Source organism: Lolium rigidum, chromosome 7 (assembly GCF_022539505.1).
Source record: "Lolium rigidum isolate FL_2022 chromosome 7, APGP_CSIRO_Lrig_0.1, whole genome shotgun sequence".
Classification (NCBI taxonomy): domain Eukaryota; kingdom Viridiplantae; phylum Streptophyta; class Magnoliopsida; order Poales; family Poaceae; genus Lolium; species Lolium rigidum.
In genome coordinates this window covers 96,880,245-96,888,669 of record NC_061514.1, presented here as the reverse complement: position 1 = coordinate 96,888,669, position 8,425 = coordinate 96,880,245, and the positions used below count along the sequence as shown (strand labels likewise).

Here is an 8,425-nt window from a genome sequence, read left to right as displayed (position 1 = left end):
CAGCCCAGCAAGAAGTAGATAATGAAAAAATAGCATTTGGCCCAGCCCACGCTCTGCCTAACCGGTTGCCCACGGCCCCGACTACCGACCTCTCTAGAAGCAAGCGACGACGCCTCTGCGTCTAAAAAAAAAGCGACGACGCCGCCGGCCTCTGCCGCATCAACTCCGCTACCACGACTCTGCGTAGGTGTGAGCACCACCGCCACCGCCGCCGGCAAATCAATCAGGGATGCCGCCTCCTCCGCCACATCGAGCAGGGTCGCCTCCGTGGTAGGCGGCACGCCGCAACCAGATCGGCCCCGTTCTGCATCGCCACCGTATTCGTCCATTGCAGCCGTCTTGGAGGTGGTAGCAGGTTCAGGTACGCAAGTCTTGACATGCATCCTCAATTCCACTTCTCTCCCCTGAGACTGAAGTGCTGAACTGCTGCGCCGCTGTGACCACCGGCGAACCGTCCTCGCTGATTTCCTTTGTCCTAGAAGACCAAGTGCTTCGGAGAAAAAGCACCTAGCCCAATCTTATAGATTATTCCAATTGTTAGCCAAATTCAGTCAGCTAGGAGTATGTTCGTAGATGGAAAAAATTAAGCAGTATAATTATTTGTGTATGTCTAAAAGAAGTTTCTCTAGTGAAGTCATCTGAAAGTTGTTTTAACAAGAAACTCGTCCAGAAGTATAATGCTGCAGTCCACATTTATTATGTAGAAAGCACACCACTGTATCATTAAGCACACATGCTCTTTTTTGAAGTTTTGAACAACAAACTATCTCCTTTATATAATATTCTAGAAAGCAGTCTATCATCATGCTGTAGCAACTAACAATGGATGTGCAAGAAGTATCGCAGTGGGTTTTTATTTTATGTGAGGTTCTTTCTAAATAAGGTGATTCACATTTTTTATATGAGGAGCGATGGACTTCAACAGAAAAAGATATCCTATCTGATTAGTTTGGCAACTTAACTACATTTCATGGAAGGTATTCAGCTACAGTTTGGGCCTAAAAGTTGATCCGGTAAGTGATACAATAAAACAGCAAAACAGTTTTTTTGTGTCACTTATCCTGGCAACGAGGATGATTTTGTACTTCATGTGTTTTACTAGTTAATCTACTGTCTCCTTTATATAATTAATTTTCTAGGAAGCAATCTACTACCTCGCTTGATTTACTAGTTAATGTACTGTGTGCATAGATTTGACAAATTTTGTAAGTGTTAAATGAGCTAGGTAATCTACTGTGTGCATCAGATTGGTGGGCATTTGTATTTGGTGTTTCTGCTACATTGGGAGCCTTGTTCTATGCGCCGTGCTGCCATAGTGTACTGTAGGTGCAATGGTTTGTGTGGCGGTAACCCGAGCTCGTCTCATTGGGTTTACTGAATGTCGTGTAGGCTTGAGCTCAGCTTTGAACCTAGATTATTAACTCAAGCAGTTCTTGTTGGTACTAGTCAGTGAATATTACACTTCAACTATATTACTATGGAAAAAAAATTATATCACAAGCAAGAAAAAATGCATATATCTTTAATAAAGGATTGACAGTTTATGTCTGACAATGGCCTCATTTACTCGGCTAGCAAGATTACACATGTTCTATGTCTACAACAATACATACAGGTCTGGTGATGCACTGACTCTTCTTGATAGTTATCAAAGTACATTGAAATCTGGGAACCAGGGTTTCCCAAACCATTGTGGGTCTCTTTCTAAAGGGCTGCTGAAGCTGATTTGGATTTTCAATTGTTACCAGCAATATTCATTTGGGGGTAACGCAAAACAACTCTTTGAGGCTACTTTTATCATACTAGGTTGTGTTTAAATTCAGGGATAATAACTCAAAACCAGGACACAATCTTCAGGCTTTGTACTAAGACAATTGTTTATATTTTGCCTTAGACTGTATCTTCGCAGTATATATATGCTTTTTTTAATTACAGTATATATATGCTGAAAAAGATAATTAGCCCATGTAAGGATGATCTGGTTAGTATTTTGTTTGACATGACTCCCACTATCACTGTTCATCTAAGAAATGTAAAGCAATATATGTTGAAATTTTATCAAGTTGTGTGTGTGCATATAATGGAAAATAGAGGAAATATTGCAGCATTACCGCGCAATATTTAATTATGATCAGCAAAATCACATCATTGCTAAATTAATACCATACATATCCGTTCTTTGGTTAAATGTAAATTCAGTCGATTGAAGTTTCTGTTGCTATCTGCAGGTGGTCTGGTGTAGGGGAGGGTGCATGGCTCTTCCTGGAGTGGCTATGTCGATCAACACCTCCGGCAGCGCTGCTGCAATGTTGCGTAATACTGATTCAATTAGTCTTGGGTGTAATTGTAAGAAATGAAAGTTGTATTTGAGATTGTGTCTGTTGAATTGAACCTGTGATCGATTGGGTTATTCAAGTTGTATATACACCGTAGCCGTGTAGTATGCATTTTTCTCATAATCTTCATTTAGTAGTTTTGCAACAGTTTAGATCAATTAGAACATGAGCAGCTCAAAAGCTTGCTTCAGTAAATAATAGTCTCATAGGTTGCAAGCAACAAAATTTGCAGACCATTCAACCACCATTACACAACTTCAAAAATAGTAGATAGAAAGCAATAGCTATTACATGATGGAGCTTCAATCAAGTTACTAGGAGTAGTTATTACAGGAGTGACATTGTCCTCAAACAAGAGAAAATGCTAGCAGCAGGGAACTGAAACATCCACTAAACTAGATGATAAACCAACGGCCAAGTACCTGAACCAAAAAAAAATTACAAAGCTACTTTGCTTTAGTCTGAGAACCACCAAGTTCCTAGTACTATTGCATGAGTAAGATTGAGCTCTCCTCAAACAAGAGAAAATGACAGAGAGTATGACTTCAACATTATTTACATGGCAGTCAGGAGCTCATGTGATGACTACACTAACGGTTGCTACTTGAAATTTTATCAATTTCTCTATAAGAACCTCGAGCAACATTCGCTTCCAACTCTTCTATCACCTTGAATCTTTTCGTTACGTAATTGTTGCATGATCTTCTTTTCATCTTGATCCTGCTCTGCCAAATCATCTACAAAAGGCGTTGTCTTGTTACCTCAAACATTAACCTGAGCTTTTCCTCCTTCATGCCAATTTTCTCAGCATCCACCTGAGTAGCCTTGTCGTGGAACCTAAGACGGTCTAGCTCATTGAAATCACGAACAATCTGTATCACTGAAGAAAATATACTGCTCAAAACCAGAGAAAACATGACATGTCAGCTCGAAAAAAATACTCGAGGATTTGATAATTTATAAATTGTACGTTCAGTACACTAACCATGTCCATGCTCGAAGACTCGTCATGGGGCCAAGATATGATGGAGTCCCCACTCTCACCACCACTGTAGAAATAATTTCCTGGGTGAAGTATTATATAATTTCTTGGAATGCTTTTATGATTTTGGCGAGAAAAATCAAGAGAGATTTATGTAAATTGTTGGCTAAAAAAATCGAGTGGCTGATAAAAGAGAACAAAAGAATTACTAAGCTCTGTTTTATAACCCTTTTCCTAGCTTGTTTTGGCACAACTCCCCTAATGGGAGCACAACTCCAAGACTTGGCCATGTAGCAAAACTAGAATGCAAATGTGTTACGTACACAGCTGCTCAAATGGAGAGATGCTGGGTGACAGTGGTACATGTACGCTATACAGCCTTGGATTTAATATAGTGATATCCAGCCTTGTCAGCTCTGCCTAAGCAAGTCTTAGATTCGTGCATGAATATTATAATATCCAGCCTCATGCTACACAATTTTCAAAGTGAAATCCACCATGTTTGCAATGAAAAACAAATGTTACTTCAGAAAAGCATTAAGATATGACAAGTATTTTTTTAAAGAGCTTTAGGATACAACTTGTATTATGACAAGTTCACCTGCAAGCCAAGACCAGCGATCGATGCAGACAAGAACAACAAAATACGCATAACAATACATAGAAAAGAGGTGTGAGTATGCAGTACCTTCACAAATTATCATAGCAAGTACTAGCAAAAGAAGTTATGGAATTAAAGAGGTGTGTGGTGAGTATGCAGTACCCAGAAAGCTGCCTCCATGACTGTTGGGGCTAGTATCTAGACTGGTTCCAATTCCATCAGCAACAGGTGAGTTAATCTATTGCTTTGCTTAAACTTTCATGCGGCGATCTAATTATATTTTGAGTCAGTATCACTTCAATCACAGGTTTATCCATACGTACATAAAAATAATATATCAAACATTGACTTAATCAAGTTTGACACAGCTCACTTTGGATACAAGATGCAGTTTATTGCCTTCTTTTCTTAAATTTTTGTTTTCTTCTCTGTTTTGCAATCTTTCTGGGTCAGGATTTTTAGACTGATATTATGTAGGTCCTCTTCATGCATACTGCATCAAAAAAGGAGCTTGCTAACAAGGTGTTCCAACTTCACCTCTTTATTCTCTCAGACCTTATAAGTGTAAGAAGCCACTATAAATATAAATGTAGATATAACTCGAGAGAATTTAGCCAGCTTGTTCCTCTCCATCTAAACTTTGAACTGCACTTAGTTACATACTGATCTTAAACTCATTTACCAACATATAAGTGTAGGTTTAATAGTTCAGGACTGCATGGTGTTTGAACCTAACACTTGTCCTATTATTGCCATATTTCAGTGAACTGTCCAAATTTTCAATCTGTATAGTTCATATTTTCTGAACAATGAATTCTAAACCACAGCTGATTAGATATATCACTAAATAGTACAAGCATATTACGTACCAGTAAAGAATACTTCCTGATAATCCAATCCATGATCTGAAACAATCAGAAAAGTCCCAATTAGTGCCCCATAAATTAAATCTCTTCCCTGTCTGCGAAGAGCACCGTGGCGTGCATCGCCCAATGCGCCTTCTTCCTGCTGTACCGGGTCGCGGTGGAGCGGAGCGAGATCTGGTAGGTTAGGATGGCCTTCCTCGCCGAAGCCGATGAACATGAGCGGGGCGGTGGGTCTTAAACCAGGGGCGAGGCAAAGGACGCCGCAGGCGAGGAGCGCAGCGCCGTGGGTGGCGTGGGTCCTAGGGTTGGGGTAGGAGGACGGGGATAGCGGTTAGGTGGGGATCTTGCGTACGTACGCAGGAGAGGGGCGGAGGCGGCAAGGCGCCGGAGTTGCCCAGGAGATCACCGGCGGCACCACGCACACAGGTTGAGTCGCTGAGGGGGACGAGAATTACAATATTCTTTTTTTCCGAACGATAGCAAATTGCACTTGAGCTGGTCTCTCTTGGGCTCTTGGGCAGGGCCCGTCCACGGCCCATTACGGTGCGGTGAGGGAATTTGACAGAGGTATGAATCATACCGAATTCTAAAAAAAAAAAAAAGGCCGACCTCGATCCGCAAACGACGAGTGGCGCGCTGTGGAGCCACAAAATCCCTAGGAAGTGGTCTCCCTACTCATCACGTGTCGCAAGGGGAAGCAAGGTGGGGAGGAGAGAGAAGACAACTGGGTTGTGTCAGTTTTTCCTTTTTTTTCGTAGATTCGTTTTTTCAAAATGAAATATCTTGAGAACCGTAAGTCCAAATTACGAACCGTTTTCACTTTTGAGACCCTTGCGTCGAGATCTTCAAAACTAGACCTCATGTTGGTAGGTTTTGGCATACTTTTTTCCGTACTTCCAATACTAGTATGGTTGTAATCGTGGTGTGTACCTAACTGTACTCGTATTTCAACTGATAAGTACTTCTGTTTTTGGTGTATTTGATATAGTTTTTTCCCTTTACTCGGTAACTGTACTTACTCGTGTGCGCTACTGTACCTATGTTTCTGTACTAGTACTTCCTTGTGTGCGCGACTGTACTTATGTACCTGTAGTTGCTCGTGTGCGTCACTGTACTTCTGTACATGTACTCGCTCGTGTGCGCCACTGTACTCGCTCGTGTGCTCGACTGTACTCGCTCATGTGCTCGACTGTACTCGCTCGCCTGCGCGACTGTACTCCCTCGTGTGCGTCACAGTACTCGCTTCTCTGCTCAGCTGTACTCGCTCATCTGCGCGACTGTACTCGTTCGTCTGGGACTGTACTCGATCGTATGCGTCACTGTACTCGCTCGTCCGTCTGTGGGACTGTACTCGCTCGCGAGGTAGTCTGATCAATTGATTCACTTGTTAGCTAGCGATAGTTCTGATGGATGGATCCATTTGTTGGATGCGTACCTCGCTACAGGAGGCCACGTACTTGCGGGACGCGCGGGAGAGTACGTACTTCAGTCGCTACGCGCGCGGGCGTACCTCGCGGCCGGAGGCTACGTACTCGCGTCGCTACGCGTGGGGAGGCACGTACTGGCATCGCTACGCGCGTGGGCGGGCGGTTTGGAGCTCGTACTTGCGCAGGCGGGTTGACTTGCGGGATTCTCACGCGGGACTGCGGGGTTGCGACGTGTCAATCACTGCTACGTCTGTGGAGTAAGTTTTTCCCTTCGCCAAGGTTGGTCTCAGAGGACAGCAATATCGATCACAGTACTAGCGGCTAATTATTCAGCAGCTGCAATAACGAGAAAGGAAGGAGTAAAGAGACATGGCTGGGAGAAGCCGAGGAAGGGACTGGTTAAACTGAACACCGATGCAGCATTCGATGATAGCACGAAGACGGGAGCCACAGGTGCTATTCTAAGGGATTCAAAAGGCCTCTTTATTGCAGCAAGCAATCACTTGATCACTTATACTGATAGCGTTAATACAGCAGAAGCGCTAGCACTGCAACATGGACTTCAATTAGCATTACACATGGGATGCAATCGAATCATAGTCAACTCTGATAGTATGACGATAATGGAGGCAATGAATAGTGATACCTAGTTTCTTGGGTCAGCAGCTGCAATCTTAAATGATTGTGTTAAGTTAGCTAAAGAGTTTGTAGTAGTAACCTTCCATCACTGTCCTAGAGAGTCTAATGAGGTAGCCGATGAATTAGCTAGGCAGGCCGGTAAATCTATTTCAGGTCCATGGCTAGTTGATCCTCCTAGCTTTCTTATGCCTAAGCTTGTAAGTGATTTAACTATTTTTGATCAATAAAGGTTACTACTTGTGTCAAAAAAAAAAGGTTGGTCTCTAGGTAGTAGTACCCGAATCATACTTGTCATCGATTTGACACCGGTATGAACTATTGTAGGCCATTAGATGGATGGAAATAGAGGGCTATAATTTATTTGAGGGTACCACAAAACAACTCTCAAATAAAACACGAAATAGACCTTCAAAGTCTCAGTGAAACTAAGAACCGGTCACGAGAATGGATTCACGACAGCAAGACGCATCTTTTTCGTGTAGAGCTTATCTCGAATCGAAACACTGTTTCATAGATAGGAGAAGTATTAAAATGATTTTGATTAGAGGCAAGATTACTTCACATGCTCGCATCCGTGGAGCCACAAATAGTTAGTTTGGTTCCTCGCAAGTGAGTTAGTTTGGTTACTTTTTCAGTAGTAACATATGTCATGTTACTAATCTAAATTACTACATTTATACTAGGTAATAATTTGTACTATATGGTTTCATGCATTATGTAATTTATTATGTTATAGTCTTATCTTGTTTTGGGTTGTGTTATGTGCGGTGCTCCCTCCTTTCATAATTAGTCTGCGTTCTGGGTTTAATCAAGTTAATCTTTGAAAATTGACTAAATATTAAGAAAAAAGTATCAACATTCACAATGTAAAAGTTATATTATTTGATCACAAGTACAAATTGAATTGTTGATAAGGATATGTCAACCGGGGTATCCTCATGAAGGGGGAATATGGCCCGACAGGGAGGAAGCCCAGCACATTGAATCAATGGACTAGGCCCACACGTCGCATTGACTTGCAGTAGAACGCAAGGAAACAATTGTAAACCCTTCCTGGCTGCATATAAAAAGCCACCGAAGGCACCATTGAGGGACAAATTAAATAGACTCAATTAGATCCCGAGTTTCCGACAACCGTAATGCGGGGTGAGATCATTTCGTAAAGTGACCTAATCTGGAGTTGTACCACGCGATCAATAAAGGCACGGCTAGGCTTGTCTGCAGGGTCATAGTGCTCTGTGGCAGCCCTGTGGAGGTGTTGGCCCCTGAGATAAGCGACCATCTCGAACGCCTACTCGACGACCCTTACGACGACCCTTACATATGGGATGTTTCCTTCCTCCTTTGTGATGAGAAGTTCCATGAGCACCAAGCCTTGATCACCGCCCGCTCGCCCGTGTTTATAGTGGAGCTCTTCGTTGACTCCTTGCCAAGGTTTTGGCTACCGAATTAAAAATTATATACCTGAGGGGCTGAAATTTTGGGTAACCGTTGTTACCGGAAAATACCGGCTATTTTCGAACAAAATGTTCAAACAAGTTTTAAATTTGAATAATTTTGTTACAATAAATAAT

At 42.2% G+C, this 8,425-nt stretch overlaps 1 long non-coding RNA gene across 1 annotated transcript; it reads right to left on the bottom strand.

Annotated features, from left to right (window-relative positions):
• Positions 1 to 2,546: 2,546 nt before the first annotated feature.
• Positions 2,547 to 4,899, bottom strand: LOC124678261. Its single transcript, XR_006994397.1, has 2 exons — positions 3,322 to 4,899; positions 2,547 to 3,230 (listed from the first exon to the last, which is right to left on the bottom strand). It is a non-coding gene; the product is annotated as an uncharacterized LOC124678261 (long non-coding RNA).
• Positions 4,900 to 8,425: the final 3,526 nt, after the last annotated feature.